This window comes from Odocoileus virginianus, chromosome 9 (assembly GCF_023699985.2).
Source record: "Odocoileus virginianus isolate 20LAN1187 ecotype Illinois chromosome 9, Ovbor_1.2, whole genome shotgun sequence".
NCBI lineage: Eukaryota > Metazoa > Chordata > Mammalia > Artiodactyla > Cervidae > Odocoileus > Odocoileus virginianus.
This window is the reverse complement of record NC_069682.1, coordinates 76,056,061-76,083,940: the sequence shown is the minus strand read 5'-3', so window position 1 is coordinate 76,083,940 and position 27,880 is coordinate 76,056,061. Positions and strand designations below refer to the sequence as shown.

The window sequence follows — 27,880 nt, the reverse complement described above, 5'->3', positions numbered from 1 at the left end:
TCTCGTGTGCACCCCCCGCCGCCATCTTGATTGAGGTGGGCGTCCACTGAAGTGCTCCTCACAGAGCCACACTGCCGAAGGGCCTGAAGCTCCAGGTGCGAGGCCTCTCCGCGCGGCCTCTGCGAGCCAGTCAAAGTAGACTGAACACGAAGGATGAGGAAGAAAAAAGGTTAGACTTTATTTTCTTACCTGGATTCTATTTTTATTTCTCAGGACTTGTTAATGTGGTTTACTGGTTCAAACCTAAATATCTCACAGTGAAGGAAAAATACATTATAGTCCTGTCATAACAGGTGGCTCAGTGATAAAGACCCTCCCTGCCCACGCAGGAGAGGTAAAGAGGTGCAGGTCCGGTCCCTGGGTCGGGAAGATCCCTGGAGGAGGGCGTGGAAACCCACTGCAGTGCTCTTGCCTGGAGAACCCCATGGACAGCGGAGCCTGGTGGGCCACAGTCCGTGGGGCCACACGGAGACGGACCTGACTGAGCGACTGAGCACACACAGCGTACGGAAAATAGGAAATATAACATTGGATAGCCCTAAACCAAGGCATAAAAGCATGCTCAATGACGTGGAAGGATGCTTATAATGTTCTTGACCTAACTGTGGGGCAGGGGTGTGTACAGCATGGCATCACACACACACACACACACACACACACACACACACACACACAATTCTAAAGAACACACACCACCGTGCTGCCACAGGTTCTCTCTCAGTGGTGAGAACGGGATGATGGTTCTTTTCCAGAGCTCAGGTCTGCTACAGCCTCCTCTTTCCACTCTTTCCAGTCCCTCCAAACACATCTGCTCACTCCCAGCTTGAAAGATGACGCCACCCTGACACCCACGGTCACTGATGACAGATGCTGAGGAGCCTCCCAAACCAGAATCATCTCGGAGGTCTGTCCTCTCTTCTGTAGACGGACCTGCATCCACTCTGCCTCCTCAGGTGCGTTTGCCCGCTCTCACCCGCTCTCTCTCTCACACACACACGAACCAACTCTACTTCCACAAAACTTTCTCCATGGTCTCTGCCTACCAAGCCCATCAGTGCCAAGGTCAGTGTCTCACAGTGCATCAGATACTTGAAAAATAAGACACCTGTGAGCACACCTGTTAAAGTAGAGGGTGAGAACTTCAGAAGAAAGTTGTGTGCAGAGCAATGTGGCTGAAACTCGTTTCTGTTCACTAGCAACTGGGTGAAACACCTGGAGGGTCTGGGAACCTTGTGGGGAGGCCAGTGTGGTATTCATCACTAACATTATTCCTGTTTCCTGAGGTCTTTTTTAGCATGGACTCCAGGGGTGGAGCCAGCGCTCATGACGCTAGGAGTGAGTTGCAGTAATGCTGGACACTGCGTGACTCGTAGAGAGTGTCTGAAGCCGGCGTCTGAGATCAGCTGGGGAAGGAGCACATTCCCAGTCCCTCCTTTACCCCCCAGCCCACCTCTGGTCGTGGAGGATGAAGACACACACATGCTGCCCTGGATGCTCCTTTAAGTGAAGGCCTCCCAGACTTGTTCATCTCTTCGCTAAGTGCGAAGGATGTCAGTGCCACGCGAGTGGTAGATGTTAGATATGTAGTTGGTTCACAGAACATGGCTGGCTGCCTTCAGAGGTTCATAGACCATGGTGGGGACAGATAGCCAGCAAAACAAGGCACTGCGTTCAGAGATCATGGTTACTACAAGGGTTGGGGGGAGCAGGGACAGACCACCAGGAGGGAGACGCAGGAGGCTTCCCAGAGAAGGTGACGCTGGACTTCCTTGGTATCACTGTGCTCAACAAGGAAAGTGGGCTCAATTCTTCAGCGACAAGCAGAGACCCTGAGTCTGGCAGAAAGGGAATAGAGACAGAAGAGAGTGAAAACAGAGACCATCCAGAATGTGCAGACTCTGTACTTCCGTGCAAGACGGAATGGGGAACAGGTAAAGGATGTACTGGCAATGTGTTCCTTCCCTAGGCTATCTTAAACACCAACTTCAGACACTCTTCAGACAGTGAGGGGAGAGAGAACCACTCCTGGCCTTCCATCCGAGGCATGAAGTGGTCCCCGTTGTGTCCAAGCCTCATAGACCATAGTAGGAAGATCAGGCTGATACCTGTGATGGAATATTTGGCGTCAGCAGCAAGTATATAAGAAGTAAAATAAATAGATAAAGTATATAAAAAGTCTTATCAGTGTAGGGAATTACCTGGTGGTCCAGTAGTTAGGACTATGAGCTTCCAATGCAGGCAATCTGGGTTCAATCCCTGGTCGGGAAACTAAGATACTGCAAGCTTGCAGTGTGGCAAAAAAATAAATAAATAATTAAATATCTTGATTTTTTTATGGTAAATAAAAATTCTTTATAGCATTGGGGAGATTTTTTTAATTTTTAGTGGTGATTGGGAGGACTAGGGCATTGTTGGGCAGAATGGTCAGTCTTTAAAGGACTGGCTTCCCCCTTCTGATATCACAGAATTACGTTCTTGAAAGTTTGAAGGGGCCTTTGTACTTACGCATAGACCAAAGAATACCTGCCAGGCCACAGTCCTTCATGTGGGTTAACTCGGTTCCCTTTGCAGCCCCGCTAGGCTGGGTTATTGTTCACATTTCCTGATAAAGAACCCAAGACTCCAAGAAGGCTAGCCCATGTAGCCGATCACAGGGAGCTCCCCTGTGACACCATGGATTCCTGTTGACAGCACCCTGACATCTGTTGCATTCTTTCGTCTCTTTGTCCCCTTAGGTCTCATCACAGCATCTTATCTCCATCTATACCTGGGTGTGTGTTGTGTCTGCGTGAGCTCACGACCCCTCGAGGCCAGAACTGTGGGCGTCCCTCTCCTCTTCACGTCTCCTTAGGATGGAAAAAGTCAACGGAGTGGTCCCTGCAGGGTCCTATGGAAACAGGTTTGAAACCCAGCATCATCTCTGGCTTGCTATGTGATTCAAGTCAGTCTCAGTTTCCCCACCTGTGAAGGGGTGTGGTAAAAATACCAGCCGCATAGCGCTCTTGGGGAGATTGCAGGCTATCAGATGTAGCCAGTCAGGTGCCTGGCTCTCATAAATATCATCTATTAATATTATTTTTTAAATTCCGCACAAGAAAATACTCCTAAGAAAAGTTTGATAATAGGGATAAAGTTTGATAATTGAAATGAAGTGTTCATACTGTTTGACCCAGGAATTCTAGAGTTAGAAATCTATGGATATACTCAAACAGGGATGATAGTCAACAAGGATGACCAGGAGAAACATTGACGTTAAGATACAGGAGGGTTTCTATACTGATGGTCAAAAGCTGCTTCCCCTAGCCCATCAGTCCACCCCGCCCCCCCAGGTTGCCTTGGCCTCTCCCTGGAGCCATCTGGGGAGTCCCAGGATCCAGCAACTAAAGGGTTAACACTGGTTCCCCTGGGGAACCCCAGGACCCTGCTCCCTCTCACTGCCTGCTGATTGGTCCAGACAACACTCGGCTGTACCACCACCAGATCAGGGATGTTTCCATGTTTCATTTGTTTCTTTGCATGTTATTGGGGCGGGGATGGGGGCGGGGGGGGGGGGGGATGCCTGGCACAAATCTGGAAGCAACCTAAGTGTTTCATAATAGGAAGCTCATTAAATGAATTATGACATGTCCCTCCTATTGACTATGACGTAGCTTTATAAGAAAGAACAGTTGACTCTAAAGTGTAGACATTAAAGACAAGGTGTACCTTTCAGCCACCAAGGCAGGTCACCTATGCATATAGTATAATTTCATTTGTGCAAAATAAATGGACTAGACATATGGGTGAATATATCTATGTAAAACATGTAATGAACTGTACATAGCATTCAACTGATACCACTTCTTATTTAAAATTTTTGGCTGTGCGTACATGTTACTGTTATTTTTACATTAGTGTTGTTTTGAGACAGATGGGCCTCTGAACAACTGTAGTGGGTTCTGGCCACTGCAAGAAAACTTGGCTCAAGGGACCACCGGGAGTCCTGGGAACCTGCAGTGTGCCCGGGAAACACGGGGTTAACACCCCTCCCCAGGCAGCCTACTGCCCTGCCCTGCAATTAGGCTAATTAAGCACTTCTGGAGCTGGGCGGAAATGTAATTGGAGCAGACACCTGAGATCTCAAAGGTAGAGACTCCGAGGCGCTCCTGGAGGGGTGTAGGCTCTGTGGAGGCGAGGAGCTCAGTCAGGGCTTATCTGGAAGGATTCTCCTTCCAGACTTCAGAGACTGTTGGGAACAGACTCCCCCCCAGCCCTGGGGGCATTTCAAAGCATTGAGAACAGGGGAATCAGTACAGAAAGGGGGCGAAAAACAAAGTGGAAGCTCCCCATTCACTGAATTTTTTAAAGGGGTATTTTTCCATTCAGAAAGAAAGAAAAAGGAGCCTCTCTTCACTGAATAAATATATTGGATTCTTTCAGGGCGAGAAGGTCTGAGCCACGGCCTGGGGAGGAACAGAGGGTCCTGCCGGGGCTGCAGGCTGGTGGTTCGGGCTCTTTGCACTACCTATCACTTTCCGAGGGCCCACTGTGTGCCAGACGCCGGGCTGAGACTTTTCCTGTTTATCCATGCAGCCCGTGTCTGCCAGTGCAGCATATGCTACCACGTTTCACCCAGTCTAGGACATACATTTTTGGCCTTTATAACTAGAATTACCCGAGTTAGCAAATAAATTGCAGGATCCCAATTACATTTGAAATCTGAATAAACAATATTTTTTCTTTTTTTTTGTATAGACATATCCCAAGTAGTATGCTCCAAATAAGATAAACTGATCCTAAGCACTATTCATTTTTTATCTGAATTTTAAATTTAACTGGACATATTGTATTTTATGTGGCAACTCAAAACATTTCTAAAGTACCTATAAGTCTTCAAGTCAGTGGGCCGTTTTATAATTAGTTACAACCTTTTTTTTCTTCCTGGTTCATGATGCTGCATTTCAGTGGCTTCTTGGAGTGGTCAAACTGTGATATTATTATGCCCATTTGACAGATGAGCAAACTGAGGCTGAAGGCGATTAATTCACTAGCCCTGCGGCTGCAAGGCCAGTGGCACAGTCAGGATCTGAGCCCTGAGGCTGCGCCAGGGCTGCACACCTGATTCCTGTGCGTCTCGCTGAGGAGCTGCACTCCTACGTCAGAGAGCAATTGATGGGCTCATCGGGGGCCGCTTTGTTACACTTCTGACTTGTCTCTTTTCTTCCTTAAAATTCTGTAAAGCCTTTTGGATCTTATCTGTAGTTTCTTGCGTAAGAAGAGCTGGGGTTCAAGTTCAAGTCATAGATTACAGATTTTCTCTGGTGTTAAAAAATGAACTCCTTATACACATGTGTATCAGTTTCTCAAGTATTTGACTATTAATTAGCACCTATAATTATAAGCCACCTTCCTGCCTAAGCATTCTATTTTTATAAGAAAGGGAAAAATAATGATAAAGTCAAATGATTTACATTTCCAGGTATAGTTTTGTGTCAATAATCAGTCAGTTCAACCTCTTAGCCCTGCTACTGGATCAGAATAATTTCATATTCTCAGTGATAACCTCTGGTACCAAGATATCCTCAATCAAAGTCTGAATCATACTGACTCTTAATTGTAAATACTTTTTAGGAAATGGTTGATAACAAATGAGAAAGACTTTTATTTCTCCCTTCAATTTCATACCAGTAAAACATGCCTTTATTTCTTTTCTCTAAATATTAAGTAAGTTTTCCTCCTTCCATGGAGTAGGCTCCCATGGTAGGTATCCCAACCATCAAGTGGATACAGATGGCGCTGTAGCTTGAGGGTCAGAACGGAGGGTGGAGTGGGTGTACCTTGTTGCCCCGGCTGCAGCTGGGAAGGGGTGAGGGCCAAGGAAATAGACTCTGAAATTATCAGCTCCTAACAAGTGTTCAAAGCCCAGCATCCATTCGTCCATCAAATATTAATATTTATTTAGGCTTCCTATACTCCAGGACAGTTCCAGAACTAGAGACCTCGAATGAAAGGGAAATAGGAAAAAAATTCTTCACTCTCATGGAATTCAGCCTTGGAGTGTAAAGACAGGAGATGAATAATCCAGTTATGTAGTGTGGCAGGGAGTGATAAAAATTATGGAGGGAAGTAAAGCAACCAGAGAAGAGGGAGTTGTTGGGGGTGCTGGGGGACTCTCAGTGGGAAGGGGACATTTGAAATGAGGGGTGTGATCACCCTCGCCATCCAGTGAATTAAGAATACACTAGGCCCCATGGGTTGTGACGTCCAGGACAGTGCTAGAGGCATTTCTTTTCTTTGTTTTAAATGTAATTCATTTAATTGTCAGTTTCTTAGCTTTTTTTTTTTTAATAATGGCTGTGTTTAATGACTGATCACAGAATTTCTTCAAATCTACCAGTCAACTCTTGTGAGCCTGTGTAAATCAATTCCATTCACTCCCCACCCCCTGTTTGCTTATTTAATGCCTACCCATCCTTCAGGGCTTAGCGGGTAAAGGCACCACCTACAGTGCAGGAGATAGAGGATGCTCAAGTTCAATCCCTGCATCAGGAAGATCCTCTGGCAAAGGAAATGGCAACGCACTCCAGTATTCTTGCTTGGGAAATCCCTTGGACAGAGTAACCCACCTGGTGGGCTACAGTCCATGGGGTCGCAAAGAGTCAGACACTACTGAACACACAAGCTTCATACCTCAGTAGTCTTTGGTCAGGAAATTCTCAGAGCACACCGCAGGCCCTGTCTGCCTTGTGTTGCCTAATTATATGTGAGATGACTGTTCTATTGTCTTGACCCTTCGAGAGCTCAGTTCCGTGAAACCAGCTTTCTGATCTGTCCTGCCTCCAGGACAAGGACACTTCCAGAGCTTTATACATAGTAGGTGCCCAAAGAACATTTGTTTAAGGCCTCCATGAATGAATATTTCCATTCAGGCTTTCTCCACGACTTACATGTACAAGTTTTGGTGATATTGTAAAGTTATGTAAAACTTTGTGACCAAAGAGTAAATTTTTATTAAATAAATGGCTAGCTCACTTTCCAGCTCTTTGCAGGAGCTCTGTCGTCTTCTTTTTTTTTTTTTTTAAGCTCTGTCTTTTTTATGTCCTGGAACCTGTTGGGAGTCTTGAGTAAGCCCGTGATGTCCTCTCAGAATTTTTTTAAATTTAAATTCATTTATTTTTAATTGGAAGATAATTGCTTTACAATATTGTGTTGGTTTCTGCCATATGTCAACATGAAATCAGTGACAGGTATACATAGTCTCCTCCCTCTTGATTCTTCCTTCCTCAGAATTGTTTTTAAATCTATAAAAACCCATTAGCAGGCAAAGAAAACCAATTATATTAAAATGCAGTTACTTTAAAAAAAATCTAACATAATATGATAATATGTGTTTTTTATTAACACATTAAATGATAAGACCAGTGGGAAGTCTAATAACTGTAATTTTGAAGTAGCAATAACAGTAAACGATATTTCAAATAATCTGTGACTGATGTGATATGAAAATATTTGATTTCCACTGGTGACAAAGTTTCAATTACTCCTAATTTTTTCTCATTTTTAAAATGAGAAAAATAATAACATTCAGGTTAGTGTTGTGTATTTATCTATTCATCTTGAATTTTATGTAAGAATCACTTGGGGGGGGGGAGTCCATGGGCACCAGGTTAAAGATTCCTGTGGAGAGATCCATTAGCCCAAGGATTCAAAGGAATTCAGATCAGAAGTCTCCACATAAGAAAAAGACTCTGATGGCAGCTACTGAAATGAATTCCTGCTAGTAAACTGATTTCAACCAGTATATACTAAAATACCGAAAACTTTATTTCAGTACGAAACGGTTCCCTGGCTATGATTCAGAAAGCAAAGAATTCAGTACTGAGGTACACTGGAAGCACACCATGGGGCAGAACGTTGCAGATTACATGCGTTACCTGATTGAAAAAGATGAAGATGCTTACAAGAAGCAATTCTCTCAGTACATAAAGAACAGTGTAACTCCAGACATGATGGAGGAGATGTGTAAGAAAGCTTATGCTGCAATATGAAAGGATCCAGTGTATGAGAAGAAGCCTAAGAAGGAAGTTAAAAAGAAGAAGTGGAACCATCCCCAAATGTCACTTGCCCAGAAGAAAGATCCGGTAGCTCAGAAGAAGGCAAGCTTCCTCAGAGCTCAGGAACAAGCTGCTGAGAGTTAAACCAAACCACAGTTTTCTATCAAGATTTTTCAGATAAGACAATAATAAACTTATTGAACAAGCAAAAAAAAAAAAGAGAGACTCTGCAAATGAAAAGCCAAGATGTTCTGTCAGATGTTCCTGAATTCAGCTTCCTATGCCTGCCTCTTGCAGGCTTTGTGACCTTGGACACGTTCCTTAACTACTCTGAGCTTCGGTGTCATTATTTGCAAAATGGGGCTAATGACAGTCACCTCCAAGGTCTGTTTCGATGCTTAAGTGATATAGAACCATGCCTAACATATAATCAATGCCCAGAAAATGGCAGCTACTATTTCTATTTTAATTACGCCAGTTCTTTTTGACTGGGAAGCTCCAGTGCTTTTAACAGAATCAAACTGAGTCATTCACTGGTGACTCAAGTTAAAGTGTTTGTCTCTCTGTCACATCCAGCTCTTTGCAACCTCGTGGACTATATAGCCCACCAGGCTCCCCTGTCCATGGGGTTCTCCAGGTAAGAATACTGGAGTGGGTTGCTGTCTCCTACTGCAGGGGGTCTTCCTGACCAGGGATCAAACCCTGGTCTCCTGATTGCAGGCGGTCTCCTGCACTGCAGGCAGGCGGATTCTTTACCGCCTGAGCCACGCGGGAAGCCCCATTGGTAACTTAGGGCGGGAACCTGTCATGGGGCAGACAGCAGAGGGCCCGTGTGTATCATCTGATTCTTCTAAGAGGACTTCGGGCTTTTTATTAGAAATCACCTTGATCAGAGGAGCTAAGAGGCCAAAGAGGAATACACAAGGGTACGGAAGCCTTGCCAGTGACATCCGCCCTCCAGATGCTGCAGCGGACCCAGATTGGGTGGTCCTCCAGCCAGCTTGCCCAGGACTTCCCTGGTTAGTGCTTGTAGTTTATGGGGTTCTTTTTTATTTTTTAGTTAATTTTTTATATATGACTGCGCTGGGTCTTCGTTGCTGCAAGAGGGTTTTCTCAGGGTGCAGAAGAGGGTTCCGTTCTTCATTGTGGTGCACAGGCTTCTTCCTGCAGTGGCTCCTCTTAGTACAGGGCAGGCCTCAGGAGTTGCTGCACACGGGCCCAGCCGCTGTGGCCTGTGGGCTTAGCTACCCTGCGGCATGTGGGATCTTCCTGGACTGGGGATCAAACCCATGTCCCCTGCGTTGACAGGCAGATTCTTAACCACTGGACCACAAGTAAGGTCCTCCATGTGATTCTTAATAGCATCCTTTCTGCTCTTCATAGCATCCCAGTTTGTATGCTGTATTAGATAGTTACTGTGGGTAAGGACCACCCTTCCCACTGAGCACCCAAGCCCCTGATGAAAATTTTTGAAGGAACACTTAATATAACACATTTTCCCTTCCTTGGCAGAACTCAGAAAGGATGTTTGCAGGCTCTGGATTTCTGGTCCTTTTCTTCCAGGGTTCTGGAATCATTCTAGTATATGGGCTTTGGGCGTTTCCCAAGGTGGCTCAGTGGGTAAAGAATCCACCTGCAGTGCAGAGACACAGGAGACATGGGTTCGATCCCTGGGTGCGGAAGATCTCCTGGAGGAGGAAATGGTAACCCTCTCCAGAGTTCTTGCTTGGAGAATCCCATGGGCAGAGGGTCCTGGAGGGCTCAGTCTGAAGGTTTGCAAAGAGTTGGACACAAGTGAAGCAACTGAGCAAGTAGGCACGCAGGGGCTTTGGAGGCAAAGAAACCTGGCAGTGAAGTAACCAACCGTCCTGCTTTCCCTGGATTGGAGAGGTTTTCCAGATGCGGGGTTTCTACTGTGAAAACTGAGCCAGTCCTGGGGCAGTCAGGCTGGTTGGTCATGCTATTAATAACTGGACTCAAACCCTGACTCTGCTGTTTACCATTTGCGTGACCCTGGTTATGTTATTTTTTTCCTTCTCTGAGCCTCACTGTTTTGATGTCCCAGTGGGAATAACAATGTTTATCCCCACAGTATTATTATAAGGATTAAGTAAGATAATATTTTTCATAAGGATTAAGGGAAGTAATATATAACCACCCCTCCAATGACTTCCATCCAAATAAAACTTAGTAATAAAACCCAAAGTCCTTATCGTGGCTTACGATGTCCTACACAGTCTCGTCCTTGGGTAACTTCCAACATAGCCCTTCCTGTCTCCCTCTGATCCCTCCGTGCAAGCGCTGGCCTTCACACTGGTCCTTGCACACCACGCTGACGCCTCCTCTGGGCCTTTGCGCTTGCCGCCCCCTCTGCCCGGGACGCTGGTCCTGAGATCTCCTCACCATAGCCTCTGTATCAGCGACAGCTCTCCAGAGAGAGCTTCCCTGGTCATCGTCTCAAGCGGCTTCCCTGTCACTCCCTATTCCTGTCCGTGCTACACGTTTGTCACCCTGGCCCTGCGTGTATTAGTTCTGCCTTGGCTGCGCTGGGCTCTGCCTGTCTCCAGAGTGTGTGGCCCTTCACGGCAGCACACGGGCTCCTCTGTAGTTGCCGCATGCAGGCTGAGTTGCCCCACGACATGCGCGATCTCAGCTCGTTAGCCAGGGTCTTGGTCAGACCTACATTCCCTGCATAGAAAGGCAGGGTCTTTGTCTTTTTTTTTAATAAACTTATTTTTAAATTGAAGGATAATTGCTTTACAGAATTTTGCTGTTTTCTGTCAAATACCAGCATGACTCAGCCATAGGTATACATGCGTCCCCTCCCTCTCGACCCCCCATCCCGCCTTCCTCCCCACCCCACCCCTCTGGGTTGATTCAGAGCCTCTGTTTGAGTTCCCTGAGACTACAGCCAATTCCCGGTGGCTATTTTACATACGGCGGTGTAAGTTTCCGTGTTACTCTCTCCCCTCCCCCCCCCTCCTCCCCCTCCCCCCCCTCCTCCCCCTCCTCCCCTCCTCCCCTCCTCCCCCCTCCCCCCTCCCCCCTCCCCCCTCCCCCTCCCCCCCCTCCCCCCCTCCCCCCCTCCCCTCCCCTCCCCTGAAAGGCAGATTCTTAACCACTGAACCACCAGGGAAGTCCCTAATATTAATTATAAACCGTTATATTCAGTTATCTGTTACTTGATTCTCCATTGATCTATACATTCCCTGAAGCAGATACTCAGTTTTAATCACTGACTCCATCTCCTGTATACCTTGGGCAGTGGCTAGCAAGAGCAGGCTGTACTTTTAGAAAGAAATGAACTCATCTGACATAGCAACAGGGTCTTCTGCGTCCAGGAGATGGTACCCATCCTTGTGGCTCCTCCTCTGTGGTCCTTTCGGAAATGCTGGGAAGGTCTGCTGGTACCTGTATGTGCTTCAGGAGATGCTTGCCAGTTTGCTTATCAACCGGCTGCATCCATGGCGTCGCAAAGAGGCAGACCCAACCGCAGTGGCTGAGCACGCACAGCACGCGACTGGCAAGTGCCGCCTCATGTGCCGCCAGCCGTCCCCCTGCTAAGCCCATGGGCTCTCTTCCTTTGCTGGAGTCCGTTTCTGGGGCCACGATGAAGAGGCATCCTTCCTGAGGCAGTATGTGAGGTGGAAGATAACTTTGAAAGCCAGGATTAACCTAAAATCACATTAGTCAAGTTATGCCTGAGAATCCCTTGAGCCTAAATCTCCCATGGTGTGGGTATGGCCTGGCACATACAGCTCTGGGGCCCGTTTTGTACACGTTCAAGGTTGGAGATCCTCTGAGCCAGACTAAAGGAATGCACACAGGGGACCTGTCCGTACCCACGTGCTTGCGGGCAGTCACATCTCCCCATCCTCGGACGATGTCCCAGCAGGGAGGGTGGGTGGTGCAGAGCTGGAAAGCGGCCTTGCTTATCGCGGGGCTCAGCTCCACGCACCCATGTTCGGTCTCTGTGGCCTTGATGGGAGTCCATAGATTTGTTTGCAGTTGTGAGAATTAACGGGGAGAGTGGTCATCGTGAAAATGTGTGTCTTTGGGAGGAGGGAAGGGGGACAGGTGAATTAAATTCAGCCTAAAAATTAAGTGTACCATGCAGCGTTTCAAACTGACTCTGCAATCACCAGCGTTTTCAAGTTTTAAAGATGCCAAGGGCAATGCTACTTTCTACAAAAAGAGGAAACTAGAATCATTCATTCATCCGATATTTTCATCCACTGTGTTCTGCAGTGGCGAAGAGTGTACAGAGGTGAACGGCTTCAACCAAGTCCCCTCCCTCAGGCCACTTACATTCCAGAAGTGGAGACAGTGGACTGGTGAACAAATACACCTTGGCTGGCAAGGGTGTGGGGAAGCTGGACACTGATTCGCTGCCGGTGGAAATGTAAAACGCCAGCCACTCTGGAAAACCAGCTGGCGGCTCCTCCAGCATTTACATATAGAGTTACCATATGACCCAGAAATTCACTTACAGATCTGCACCCAAGAGAAAATGAAAAAACGTGTCTACACAAACACTTGAAAGTTTACTGGCAGAGTTATTTATGATAGCCAGAAGGAAGGCACAACCCAACGTCCACCAGCTACTGAATGTCTTAGAAAGCTATGTGACGCGTCTATACAGTGGAGAATTATTAGGCTGTACAAAGGAATGATGCCCCAAAGTATGCGACACCCTGGGTGGGCCTTGCAAACCCTATGCTAAGTGAAAGAAGCCAGTCACAAAAGACCACACATTACATGATTGTGTCTATAGGAAACGTCCAAAATAGGCAAACCTAAGACAAAAAGTAGATGAGTGGTGTGCTAAGGGCTGAGAAAGGGGATAATAAAGAGTGATATCCAGAGGGTACCGAGTTCCTTTTTGAGATGATGAAAATGTTCTAAAATTGACTGTGGTGATGGTTACACAAGGCTATGAATATACTAAAAACCATGAAATTGCACACTTTAAATGGATGAATTATATGGTTTGTGAATGATGTCTCAATAATGCTGTTAAGAACAAAACAAGTACATCCTGGACCATCACGGAGAAAATTACTATGGAGGAAACAGAGCAGAATGAGGGGATAGAGTGATTTTGGCAGAGAGGGGTGTGCTTTCAGATGAAGTGGTCAAGAAATTCCCGTTTGAAGAGGTGGCACCTCGGCCAAGATGGACTCGAGTGAGGGCATCAGCACAGTGAGTGTCTGGGGAACGTCTGGCAGGGCACCTGGAGGGAGGGGCCCCGTGGCAGGAGTGCGTGGCTGTGTTGAGGAGTGTGGGGGGTGGCAGAGGGAACACGGAAAATGGGTGAGAGGCTGGCATGGCAGCCGTCCACCCCAACCGGCCTCAGGTGGATGACCGAGAGAGGCGCAGAGGGACTGAGCAGCCTGCCTGGAGGCCCAGAGGTGAGAGCCCCCAGCAGACCTGAAGATTGGTGTGCGGGCGCCCAGCCCCAGCTGCAGTCCCCATGGGAGCTGGCCTCCGGCCTTTGCTGCCTCACTGGATATCCAGCCCTTCTGATCTCATTGTCAGATGCACTAACTGAGTCATTTCATTGTGAGCTTACGTTCCTAGGAGGGAAGTGGCTAAACCCTCGCAAAGAAAATGGGGGGAAAAGTTAAACTGTAATGTGTAAGTCATATCCTCACGTTCTGTCCAAAAATTTATAAAATTAGGGTGCATGCACAGTCCTTGTGTATTAAAAGGCTTCTGCCCAGACTAGTTAGGTTCGAGTGATTGAGGGATGTGAATATGTAATCCTGGTGAGAGACTTTCATTTCTAAGCTATGAAGAAAATTTGCATGACACTGCTATTTCAAGAGCAAGTTGTTTTCTCAATTTTCTTCTCTTAACAAAATGCAGACTGACTTTGTCGTCGTTCAGTCTCTAAGTCATGTCCAGCTCTTTGCAACCCCATGGACTGCAACATGCCAGGCTGCCCTGTGCTGTACTATCTCCCAGTTTGCCCAAATTCATGTCCATTGAGTCATCAATGCTATCTAACCATCTCATCTTCTGCTACCCCCTCCTCTTCTTGCCTTCAATCTTTCCCAGCATCAGGGTTTTTTCCAGTGTACTGGCTCTTTGTATCAGGTGCCCAAAGTATTGGAGCTTCAGCTTTAGTGTCAGTCCTTCCAATGAATATTCAGGGTTGATTTCCTTTAAGATTGACTCGTTTGATCTTCTTGCTGTCCAAGGGACTCTCAAGAGTCTTCTCAAATACCACAGTTCAAAAGCATCAATCCTTCGATGCTCAACCTTCTTTATGGTCCAAGTCTCACATCTGTACGTGACTACTGGGAAAACCATAGCTTTGACTATACGAAACTTTGTCGGCAAACTGACACCTCTGCTTTTTAAGGGGAGGGTCCAGTGTAGCATGGATTTGGTGTAACGTGAGTCAGTAAGGGTTGGCCTTGCTACAGAAACACCATCTGTGTTCCCAGGTGTTCGTCAGCCACGTTTCTAGATGGGTGGTTAGTATGCCTGGCTTCTGCCATGGTTTGTGATGAGGTTGCTGCTGATGAGATAGAATGAGGTTGGCAAGTCCACTGGGACCCAGACAAAGAGCAGGGCTGTGGGGGTGAGAGTTCCAAGCTGGGATTCTGGACCCATGAATGGCTGGACCACCGGTGGGCTCAGGACGGTGTTAGAGGCCACTCCATGGGCATGTGGGAACTGACGGTTAAATCTGCAGGAAGCTCGCAAGCTGGATGTTAAACACAGCTTTTAAAAAAAACTGATTCTGTTGAAGTAGGGCTGGTTTGCAGTGTTGTGTTAATTCTGCTGTACAACACAGTGACTCAGTGATACATACATGTGTATGCTCATATACACACACATATTTCATATTGTTTTCCCTACTAAATATAGTTTATGAAAAATTTAAAATTCTACAAATGAACAGTTAAATAAAGGATGTTAAATACAAAGGATAAGCTAAGTGAAAGAAGCTAGACATAAAAGGACAAATACTGTGACATTCTACTTTTATGAGGTACCTGGAATAGGGACATTCATAGAGACAGAAAGGATAGAGATTCCCAGGGACTTGAGGAGGGAGAAGGGAATAGGAGTTATTGATTGATGGGGACAGAGCTGCTGACTGGGATGATGAAAACATCCTGGAAATAGTGGTGATGGTTATGCAACATTGTAAATATAGCTAATGCCCCTGGATTGGACGCTTAATGGCTCAAGTGGTCAATTTGATGTATATTTTACAACACATATATAACTTGAAACAAATACTCAAAACTCATAACTTTCTAATGGTTTTCCTACATTTTACTTTTGGTAAAATTGAGATTACTTAACTTGTATGGTGGAAATGGTACATGGCATTATTGCACATCTTTTGCCAACTCTGTGTCTAGTGGCTGAAGCTCCAGCTGACATGGTGGAGCAGGAAAACTGTCCGTCTGAGCCCTGTCAACCTCAGAATTGTATGTGGGGGGGGGGGGGGTGACTCTCTCAAGTTACCAACGTTTGACATGTTTTATTACTCAGTGATCAGGCTTCCGCAGTGGCTCAGCTGTAAAGAATATGCCTGCCAATGCAGGAGACCCAGAGATCACTGGTTTGATCCCTGGGTTGGGAAGGTCCCTTAGAGAAGGAAATGGCAACCCACTCCAGTGTTCTTGCCTGGGAAATCCCATGGACAGAGGAGCCTGGTGGGCTACAGTCCACGGGGTCACAAAGAGCCAGACACAACTCAGCAACGAAACAACAGCAACAAGGGGGAAGTCAGGACCCCTGGTGGGGAACTGAGAGTCTGCAGGTCCAGTGGCATGGGCAACAAAGCAAGCAGAAATAAATCAACAGGCATGAACTACGATGCCCACGACAACACGAATGAGGCTCAGGAGCACTGTAGGGGCTTCCCGAGTGGTTCTGTGGTCGGGAGTCTCCTGCCTCTGTGGGGGGCCTTGTGCAGTTACTGGTCAGGGGGAGATCCCACCTGCCTCAGAGCCGCGAAGCCCCCCGCCACAGCGAGTGAAACCTACACACCTAGAGCGCATGCTCTGGAACAAAGAGGGGCCCCCGCACCACAAGCAGAGGAACCCGTGTGTGGCAGTGAAGACCCAGTGCAGCCAGAAACAAGTAAATAAACCTGTTTTAATAAAAAACAAGCAGAACACATTAGAATTATGAAAGAAGCCAGACACAAACATTTGTGTACATTTTGCCTGGTTCTATTTACGTGAAGCTCTAGAACTGGCAAGCCTGTTCTGAGCTGTGAGAACTGCTGTGGGGGTGGGCAGTTATTACTGGGAGGAGGCCCGAGGGAGTTTACGGGGAGGGGGAGTAAGGGTAGGTTCTGTTCAGTTAGGGCCGTAGCACAAATGTAGGCATTTGTCAAAATGGTGAAACTCCTGGAAGTTTTTGCAATTTATCATATGTAAATTTGGACCCCAGTTCGTCATCATCAAGGCAGGCTTCCAAAGGCTTTCTCAGAAAGGTTTGGAGGAGCTGGCAGGCTTTCCCTGTGAGCGTGCAGCTCCATGAGTCTCCTCTTTAGGGAGGCATGGGCTAAGGGCTGAGGACCCACGGGGCCTTGATGTGAGCATTAAATGTGTCCTCACTCACTCCTGCTACTACGGAAAGGAGGGAGTACATTTATATCTTCAGGAGACACGCAGGAAGCATCAACAGAACATGCATGTAATTCCATTCCTGCCAGCTGGCGTGACAGGGGTTTGTCTCCAGTGAGGCCAGCTTTATTTTCCCAGGAGTTTGCTGGCAGGAAGGGCTGAAACGCTGTCTTCCTGGAGGGGCATGGCAGGAAGGAGAGCAGAGATCTCTGGGGAGCCTTCCGCAGGAGTCAGGCCCCAAGCAGAAAGCTGGGAGTCAGCTTCCTGCTCTTGAGGCAGCATGTTGGCGTTGTTCTTTAGTCGCTCAGTCGTGTCTGACTCTCTGCGAGCCCATGAACTGTAGCCCACCAGGCTCCTCTGTCCATGGAATTCTCCAGGCAAGAATACTGGAGTGGGTGAGCCATTGCCTTCTCCAGGGGATCTTCTTGGCCCAGGGATCGAACCCACATCTCCTGCTTTGCGGACAGATTCTTTACCATCTGAGCCACCAGGGAAGCTGTTTATGCAGTATAGAAGCCAGTAATTCTCTCACTTAGAAGAATCCCTTCAAATACAGCCCACTGTTTGATCAGGGAGACTGATCAAATTGAATCAGACCAAGAGAAATGGACGCAAATCCTCTTGTAGAGCCCTCCAGCTACCCCTCGGCTAAGGGGAGCAAGTGTGGGAACCCTGGAGCATGTATTTTGGGGACTTTTTAGAAAATCACTCGTGGTCCCAATTTGGAATGCAGCATTTCTCCTGTAAAGACAACATAGTTAGAGTCATTTTAAAATCCCACAGAAACCAATTGAGGAACTGAGAACATGTTGGCGTGTTTTGAGCAGCCTATCTGCATTATTCTTACTCAACCCACTCCAATCCCATGAGGTAGTTATTATTGTTCCATTTTACAGATGAGAAAGTTGTGGCTCTGACTTGCTTTGAGTTTGTCTTATCCTTGCTCTATGCTTTCAGAATCCAGCAAAGTCAGCTTTTCGAGTTGTCTTAAGAGGAGGATGTCATTGTATAGCAGAAACTAACACAGCATTGTAAACTGATCATATTCCAATTTTTTAAAGTTTAAAAGGAAAAGAAAATAATTTACATGTTCTGTTCCTTTTTTACAAGTCATCTAGAAATAAATCTTTCTGTATTCTAACTGAGCATCCCTCTGGCTCCTGTGCTCGGGTTGACAGTCACTGGCCCGAGTTACATCACTTTGTGGAATGACTGGGAAGGAATGAGAGGCAGGCTGAACATGTCGAGGGTGCCTCTGCGCCCCGGGGAGGCTTTGTTTGTCTCCCTTTGGTCCCAGAGATGAAGAGTGGTGGGCGGGCTGAGTCATCGCATCGTCAGAAAGCGCGTGTGCCTGGGGTCCATGCTGCCTGCACAGATTTCCAGATTTCACTTCTGTGCAGTTGTTTCAACCACCATATTAAATTATTGTGGCTAATTTGGGTTTGGCAGTTTTCACAGCTTTGTTTTGTGTTAATCTGTGAGTTTGCTTTGACCTTAGGGTTCCTGAAGAGCTGTGAGGGTAAGAAACGGAGGCCTTCTCTTAAATTGCTCTGCGTTTGTGTTGTGTGATTCAGTGTAAATGTTAACAGAGCATTTACAAGGCTATCTTTTCTTTGAAAGGGATTTGAATATTACTCACATTTCAGAGAACTATATTTCACCACTGCTGCCCCAGAACTTTTTTTTAAGAACATATATTTCTCATACATTTCATAAAGAAATTTCAAACTTACTAGGAGTCAAAAAATGCAAATAAAAACCAAATACGATTTCCTTCGTAACATCTGCAAGTGTGTGTGTGTTTTAAGTTTAAAGTCTTGAGTTTCTTGGAAGAAACAAATATATCCATCCACACTGTGCAGGTAAACTGTAAATCAGTACAACCTTTGGAAGAATATAATTATACAACATGCATCAAGAGCTTTAAAGCTATGACAACCACTACTTGAGGATTCAATAGCCAGGAATTCATCCTGAGTAGATATCGTGGAAGAGGAAGGAAGGGGAAAAGGAGAGAGGAAAAAATGCAAACCGGAATGAGAGATTTGCTTAAATGTTCCCTACTGGCACATGCCACAGCCCTTTTAAATGATGCTAGTGAAGAATATTTAACATTGTGATGGAAAAGCAGTCCCAGATGTCAAGAGAAAAAAATAGAATATTAAACATGTCCTAACTTTCCTGCAGTACATATGTTTTTAAATGCAGAGAAAAAAGACTAGATGGATTTGTAACAAAATGTCAACACTGGTGATTGCTAGATGGTGAGATTAGCAGTGATTTTTTTTCTCTCTCTCTCTTTTTTTTGTTTTGGGGCTTTTAAATTCCCCACTGTGAGTGAATATAATTTTGGAAGTCAATATGGTGAGTGAACCTATCATGAAACAAATTTGGGTGAAGGTCCCAGATGCATCAGTTCTTCTGAATGAGTTTGAAGAAGTTATTTCATCTCCCTCAATATCTGTTTCTTCATCAGTAACCCGGGGATCATGTTTATTCCTATTTTTTAAAGCTCTGAGTATTAAATGAGATAAAATGCGTGAAGGAACTTCGCACTGAGACTGACAAATAGTATGAATTCAGTGAGTGTCATCTGTGATGAGAAAAGGATGATAAATGTTTTCTTTGAATCAACCATATGTTTAAATGTTTCTCAGGCTTCTTAGTGTGCTGATCAAACATTTAGCTTCCACTAGGAGTTTCTGCGAGTCAGGGTGAGAGAGAGAAATGCCCAGTGTACCCTATAGTCTAAGGATATTTCTTTGGGGCTCTGAAAGTCATTGTTAATCCTTTTTTAATCACAGACTAGTGATTAATTCACAGGGGCAATTCTATCCACACCTCCTGCCCCCGAGGACATTTGGCAATGTCTGGAAACAATTTTGCCCATCACCACAGAGCATCTCAGCTTCCCAGGTGGTGCTAGTGGTAAAGAACCCGCCTACTAATGCAGGAGACATAAGAGATGCGGGTTTGATCCCTGGGTCGGGAAGATCCCCTGGAGGAGGAAATGGCAACCCACTCCAGTATTCTTGCCTGGAGAGCCCCACGGACATGGGTTCACAGAGAGGCAGACACGACTGTGGCGACTTAGCACACCTACACACACAGAACATCTAGTGAGGAGAGGCCAGGGGTGCTGTGAACATCTGACAGTGCGTGGACTGCACCCACCACTGTGAACTCACTCCCTGCCCCAAGCTGCAGTGCTGCTAAAGTTGAGAAACTTCACTCCTGGTGTTATCACACACAATCTGACCACTGGAGGAGCGTGTGACAATGCGAGCCTGTGGCCTGACTGCCTTTGGATCCATTATATGTTTGTTTGTGGGACTGAAGTGAAAACATTTTAGAAACCCCTTCCTCCATCTAACCCCACACAGAACTCATTTTTTCTCTGAAAACCCACCAGACCTCAAGGTCTATTGTGCATAGGATCGTAGGTTTGTTATCAGGGTTAAAAGATGAAGCATGTTTCTGTCTTTCTCTTTTAAAATAAAGACAGACAGACCCCCTATGAACAGACTGAAGCCCAGAATTATAACTGGGAGACAGTTTGAGGTTTGGAGTCTGACCAATATGAGCTCAGTAGCTTCTTCACCTACTCCCCAAGTGACCCTGGATGAGATTTTTCACTTCTCTTAAAGTTAGCATCCTTGTATGAAAAAATAGAGCTCGCAGTACCTAGATAAGTGATGGTGATCACTAAAAATGCCAAGAAGAGAAGAAGAGAAGCACTCTTGACGGTCACTTTGTTGAGTGGCATTTTTGGCAAGCACCTCAGGATGCCCATCAAAGAAATGCATTTGACCTGTAAGCCGATGGCACTAACCTCAGGGACAGTGGGCTCGGTCAAACAAATCACACAGAAGATTACGAATACAAGCTGCTGGACAAACCTGTTTTCTAAAGTAACAAGTGCTGAAGCCCTGGTCCTAGGTGCCAGGAAAGGCGTTCACAAGGCAGTGCTTTGCCAAGAAATAAGTTATCAGATCAGAAGTAAATGTCACCGGTTCCTCAGCAGCAAAGTCAGCTCCAGAATGCAGAGCTGGAGAGCAGCTTTGCCACCCGGATGACAGGCGCTCCCTTGAGAGCCTGACTTGATATGCAGAGAGGGCTTGTGAATGGTTTCCAAAAGACAGGCCCCACAAGAAGAAATAGAAGAAGCTGTCCGTGAACCCCGGGGGTGTTTATCCAACCTGTTAGCGAGGCTGTTGCCTTCACTACGCACCTCCAGGGGGCGCGCTCACGTCCTGGCCTGTCTGCAGTGAACTCCCGGAGCTGCGCAGCTCAGGCAGCCTCATCGAGTCAGGGTCCTTGCGTACCAGACGACAGCAATGACAGTAACAAGACAACAAGCAGAAGGTAATATTTGGGGAGGTTGTAAAAAGTGGTTTTATTGACATGTAATTAACACTTGATAAACTGCACATTTTTAATGAGTACAGTTTGGTATTAATATGCTCGGTCCTGCGTGTATCCCTGTAAAACCACCACTACCAATGAGTGTGTCCTTTATTCTCAAATTTCCTTTGTAATCTTTCTTTTCTGTCCCCAGTACCATCACCAGGCAACCAAAACTGCTTTTTGTCGTTATAGATCAATGTGTATTTTCTAGAAATTTTAGAGTAAGCGGAATCATACAGCATGTAAATCTTTTTTTGTCTGGCATCTTTGAGCATAATGAGCTTAAGATTCATTCATATTATCACATGTGTCAACAATTCATTCCTTTTGATTCCAAATAATATGCCATCGAATGGCCAAACCGTAATTTGTTTACCCATGCATCTGTTGATGGACATGTATGTGGGTTATTTTCAATCTGGGGCTACTGCTATTAGAGCCTTTATAAACATTTGTGCACCAGTCTTCATATCTATTTCCTCTTCTCTTGGGAAAACACCTAATTATGGAATGGCTGAGTCATAGATTAGGTATATGTTTAACATTTTGAGAAACTGGCAACTATTTTGCCAAGCAGCTGTACCATTCTGCATTCCTACCAGTGCTGTGTGAGTGTTCCAGATCTATGTAATCACCAAAATTTTTAGCCAAGAATATCATAAATAATAAAATAATATAACAATGACAATATTTTAACTATAAAACTAGGAGAAGGGTGCTTTTATTATTAATTCCCAGCATTGGCAAGGGAACCTGGGAAAGCCTTGGCAATATATATCAAATGCCTTGGATCCTTATTTTATCAAACAGTCCCACTTGTGAGAGTTTATCCTGAAGAAATAAGGATGCATGCAGATAAGCAGCACAGCCCTGGGCCCTGTGGAGGGAGGTTTTGCATCCATTAGTCTCCTCGAGAAGCAATGAAAGCTGGGCATCAGAGGTTTACGGTTTACAGTCCCCATGCTAGCGCCTCCCTTCAAACCTGGTTCTCTGACTCTCATAATGTCTTTTAATCATTTGAATTTTTTGCCCACATTTCAAAATAAGGAGCTGTCATATAAAGCTCTACTTTCTGAACATGTCTTAAAAAATTAAAAGACACACAGTGGGCCCACATGGAAGCAAAAAGCAGAACGAGGTGCCCTTCTGTGCGTGCGTGCTTAGTTGCATGTTCAGTTGCTTCAGTCACGTCTGATTCTTTGCAACTGCATTAACCATAGTCCACCAGGCTCCTCTGTCCACGGCACTTTCCTGGCAAAAATACTGAGGTGGATTGCCATGCCCTCCTGCAGGGGATCTTTTTGACCCAGGGATCAAACCTGCATCTTCTGCATTGCAGGTCAATTCTTTACTGCTGAGCCCCCGGGGAAGCCCCCAGGCACCCTGCTATGCTGGGCCAAATTTACAGAATTTATCACACACTAGCACAAACCGTGTCCGTCTATCTTCTGGGAGTACCTCTGAGGGTGGACACCAAGATTTATTCTTCCAGTGGGGAAAGAGATTGGGATTTTGGGATGGACATGTATACACTGCTCTATTTAAAGTGGATAACCAACAAGAACCTGCTGCATTCGCACAGGGAACTCTGCTCAGGGTTTTTTCGGCAGCCTGAGTGGGAGAGGAGTGTGGGGGAGAGTGGACACATGTATCTGTGTGGCTGAGTCCCTTTGCTGTCCACCGGAAACCATCGCAACATTGCTAATTGGTTATTCCCCAATATAAGGTAAAAATTTTTTTTTAAAAATCTATTCTTCCCCTCCCACCTCACCCCAGGACCTGACACAAAGAATTAAATATTTGTTGAAAAATGAATGGTTGGAAATTGCAGTTGGTTTAAAGTGTGCAATTAATTGAAACTGAATCCACTGAAAGACAGAAAGGCAGTACTCTGTTGGTGAGGTGCCAACAAGATTTGCTCTCTCCATCCTCAGGAAGAATGTAAAATCAGTTGTCTTTTCAGGACCTTTGGTAACACCGATTGACATTGTAGGTTTCCCAGGTGACACAGTGGTAAACAATCCACCTGCCAGGAGATGCAAGAGACTCGGGTCTGTTCGATCCCTGAATCAGGAAGATCCTCTGAAGAAGGAAATGGCAACCAGTATTCCTGCCTAAAAAATTCCATGGACGGAGGAGCCTGACATGCTACAGTCCATGAGGCCACAAAGAGTTGGACATGACCACGCTACTGAGCACACACAAACAGAACAACATATGTCGACATTTTAAAGCCGCGTGCTGTTTGATCTGGTTACCCCGCTTACAGGAGCTGTCAGGCAGACAACGCGAGCACGTGGGCATTTGTGAACAAGCATGATAGCACTATTGGACTTCCCTGGCGGCGCAGCAGATAAGAATCCACCTGCCGATGCCGGGGACATGGGTTGGATCCTGGGGCCCGGAAGATCCTACAAGTAGGGGGCAGCTAAGCCCGTGCAGCGCGCCCACCGAGCCCGTGTTGAAGAGCCCACGGCCGCCACTGCTGAGACCACGGAGCCCGCGCGCCCTGGAGCCCGGGCTGCTCAGCGAGACGAGCCGCCTCCCCGCGAAGCAGACACAGCAGCGAGGGGTCGTCCCACTCGCCTCAAACAGAGAACGCTCAGGCAAAGAACGCAGGGCAGCCAGAAATAAATAAGTGCAGTAAAATAATCGCCGCAGTATTGTTTGTGGAAGCTGGAAACTATCTAAATGTCTCTCAACAGGAGGCTGAGCAAATAAACGATCATTTATGCAGCAGCATACTCTGCAGCTTGAAGGAGTCTGTCTGTGCAGATACAGAACAAGCTCCACGGCTCAGTGGAAAGGAAAAGGCGAAGTGAAGTGGGTGGTGTGTCTGCTGCTCGTATATAAGAGAGCAGGTGTGTACCTGTGTTTGCGTGTGCATGCACACTTGTATGTGCTAATATGTGCACACAACAAGGGTTCTCAGCCTCGGCACTGTTGACATTCGGAGCCAGATGCTTCTTTGCTGTGGGGTGGCCCGGGACAACGCTAAGACCCCTGGCTTCTGCCCGCTAGGTGCCCATTGTGCAGCTCGTTCAGCAGTCACAGCCGAAGCTGTCTCCAGACATTGCCCACTGTCCCCGAGGTCAGATCACCCCCAGCGGAGAGCCACTGGTACAGACCGTCTCTGGAGAACATACCAGAACCCTGTGACTGTGGCTGCCTCTGAAGGTGAAAGCTGGAAGGTCATGACCAAAAGAGGGAGGTCTTGTCTGAACATTTAGCTTTGACAACATGAATATTATAAAAGTTTCATTTACATTTTTTCTGATGTCCAGATGCCTTTATTTTTTTATATTCGTGAGTACAATTATTTTTTATTTATTTAATACCAGAAACATTATGTACTGGGGTATAGCCAATTAACAATGCTGTGACAGTGTGAGGTGGGCAGCGAAGGGACTCAGCCACACATACACATGGATCCGTCCTCCCGCAGCCCCTCCCGTCCAGGATGCCACAGACGTCGGGCAGAGTTCCCTGTGCCATTCAGTAGGTTCTTCTTGGTTCTCCATTTTAAATAAAGCTGTGTGTACGTGACCTTCCCAAAGTCCTTAACTATCCCTTCCTCCGCCCCCGCCACCCCCAGCCCACCCCATCCCCCAGCAACCCAGAGTTTAGGGATAGAAAAAAAGAATGAAAATCAATTATTGGTTGTCTTTAGGTTGTTGGGATATTACTGAATGGTTCTTTCATTATTTCTCTCTCTTAAATTTTCTTTAATCCAGATGCCTTTAAAACAGAAAGCATTTTTTAAATTAAAATGTGTTTGACATATAACATTGTGTAAGTTTATGATCTACACAGTGGGTTGATTAATTTATAATTGCAATGTGATTGCCACTGTCGTGTTAGCTAATGTGTCCATCGAGTCTCATAATTTTTTGTTTGTGGCGGAAGTAATTAGGATCTAGTCTGTTAGCAAATGTGTTGTTTCTAGTACGGTATTGTTTGTAGCAGTCACGATGCTGTGTGCTAGATCCAGAACTTCTTTTTCTACCAGTTACAAGTTGGTACCTTAAACGTCTCTCCTATTCCATCACCTGTCCCCACCCCAGCTTCTAGTAACCACCATTCTACTCTCCAAGACAGAAACGGCTTTGGAAAATACAAAAAGTTCTAAAGCTGCTTGGCAAGGAATTCATATATCTCTTTTTAGTTCTTTTTTTTTTTAAGTAACAGGCTAGATCATATTAGAGATTACATAATTTTTTTCCAATTTGCCCCATTTGCCAGGTGGGAAAACTGAGTCAAGAAAACGGAAAAGTCCTAAAGCCATCTTATTTGTGACCAGTTTGCGGGCGGCACCTGAATTCCCTGAGACCCAGTCTTTGCTGCCAGTTTGGGTCTGTGAGTCTCCACTGTAGAAAACAGATCTTTCCAGTGAGTTAGAAACTCAAGAAGGTAATACTTGTAACTCCTGTCTCCCAGCCAGCAAATGTCCGTCTTTGCTCCAGGACGCTTGAAGTTGTGCGGTGGAGGCTCCCTGCAGCCCTGAGCCTCGATACATGACGCGTTCTAGCTGGAAACGTCACATTTAATCTCCATCATCAAGTCTGAGGGGAGCAATGAGCGCTTCAGCACGCAAATTTTTGGAGGCTTTGTGAGCTAAACAAAGCCAATAAAAAAAAAAAATCTCCATCATCTATTTATAACAGGAACCACAGTCTCTGTGCTGTCTACCTCCTGAGTCAGTTCTTCTGGTAAATTACGTGTGAATTATAAGTAATATCTGTATGGTGCTTCAGAAAGTGCTTCCACCTACGATCATGTTGTCATAGAGATCCTTTCAGAAAGCTATGAACAAACTTTATAGATGAGAAAATACCTTCAGAGAGGTACATTAACTTGCTCACCATCACAGTTAGTAAAATGGGGTAGCCAAGTTTGGAACCAAGATCAACTGAAAAGTGTTAGTCACTCAGTTGTGTCCAACTCTTTGCGACCCCATGGACCCACCAGGCTTCTCTGTCCATGGGATTCTCTAGGCAAGAATACTGGAGTTGGTGGCCATTCCCTTCTCCAGGGGATCTTCCTGACCCAGGGATCAAACCCTGTCTCCCACATTACAGGCAGATTCTTTACCATCTGAGCCTCCAGGAAAGCCCAAGATTAAACCTTTGCTCTAGAAGAGCCTTCGTCAACATCTTACACTTGCCAGTAAGAATCCTATTAAAAATAAAAATAACTTTCCAACTAAGGAATTAAATTCTTAATTAGGAATCCAGACTAGTGAATGAAATAAGACAGTAAAGCATGTAGCATCATGCCAGGCATATAGTAACTGCTAACCACCTGTTAGTCATTACGATGAGCCAGAGATCTTCAAATACCAATATATATATAGTTTATTACTGAAGATATCTTAAATTGATAGTGTAGGGGTGAGGTACACCCATCAGTCCATATTATTTGTCTGCACAAAGTTTTTTTAAACATTTGAGTTGATTTCCAGCATGTCATAATTGGGCCATGTCACATGAATGATGCTGACATCGGGATTCTGCAGGAACACTGGCGCCTTTGGGCTGGAGCTCCACAGCCACTGAGCTCGGAAGAAGGCCTGAGTCCTTTCTGGTTCCCACAGACTGCAGCCTGAAGTTAGGCATGCGGCCTTGCAGCCCTCACGGGTGGTTCAGAGAGGACCCCGAGATAAGATGACGAGTCTCGGGTCTCGGCTTTGCCACTTCCCAACTGGATGTTCTGAGGCCAGTCATTTCACCTTCCTGAGTCTCTTTGCCAGAACTGTGGTGATGCTTCAATAAAGCAATCTGCATAAAAGAATTTAGCACAGTGCCTCTTAGACAGCTTTCAATAAAAGTTAGCTCTTCCTATCGTTAGGTATGAAGGCAGAATAGCGGCCCCCTGAAGATGCCTGCATCCCGATCCTGCAATCTGTGAGTATAGTGCCTCCTGTGGCAATAGAGATGCTGCTGGTGTGATGAAGCTAAGGATTTACATGAGAGAGTGTCTTTTTTAAAAAAATTTTCAATTGGAGGACAACTGCTTTATTACAATATTGTGTTGCTCTCTGCCGTACATCAACATGACAGCCTCAGGTACCATTCGTCCACTCCCCCTTGAACGCCCCTCCGCCTCCCACCCTGTCCTACCCCTCTGGGTCGTCGCAGAGCACGGGGCTGAGCTCTCCCGGACTGTCCGAAATGATGATGTGCGTCTTTCCTGCCACTCTCTCCATTCATCCCGCTCTCCCTCCCCCACTGTGTCCACAGGTCTGTTCTCTATGTCTGTGTCTCCACTGCTGCCCTGCAGATGGGTTTAAGAGAGTATCTTTGATCACCCAGAGGGTCCAGTATAATCACAAGGTCTCTGTAAGTGAATGATGGAGGCGGGAGGCTTAGCATCAGAGGAGCTGTGACTATGGAGGCGGAGACTGAAGAGATGCTCTTTGAAGATGCAGGAAGGGACCGTGAGTCAAGGAAGGCACATAGCCTCCAGAAGCTGGAAAAGCCAAGGAAGTGGGTTCTCCCCTAGAACCTCCAGAGGGGATGTCTGACCTCCAGAACTGGAAAATAATAAATTTGTTCTTTTTCAAGCCACTAAGTTTGTTGCTGTTTCTGGCTATGGTTTTTCCAGTGGTCATGTACGGATGTGAGAGTTGGACTATAAAGAAAGCTGAGCACCAAAGAATTGATGCTTTTGAACTGTGGTGTTGGAGAAGACGCTTGAGAGTCCCTTGGACTGCAAGGAGATCCAACCAGTCCATCCTAAAGGAGATCAGTCCTGGGTGTTCATTGGAGGGACTGATGCTGAAGCTGAAATTCCAGTACTTTGGCCACCTGATGCAGAGAGCTAACTGATTTGAAAAGACCC

The 27,880-nt window shown here is 46.0% G+C and overlaps 1 long non-coding RNA gene across 1 annotated transcript; it reads left to right on the top strand.

The window, feature by feature from the left end:
- On the top strand, positions 1 to 27,599 carry LOC110151132 (uncharacterized). The gene is made up of 4 exons (XR_002317963.2): positions 1 to 169; positions 794 to 953; positions 2,736 to 2,899; positions 25,283 to 27,599. It is a non-coding gene; the product is annotated as an uncharacterized lncRNA (long non-coding RNA).
- The last annotated feature ends 281 nt before the right edge of the window (positions 27,600 to 27,880 follow it).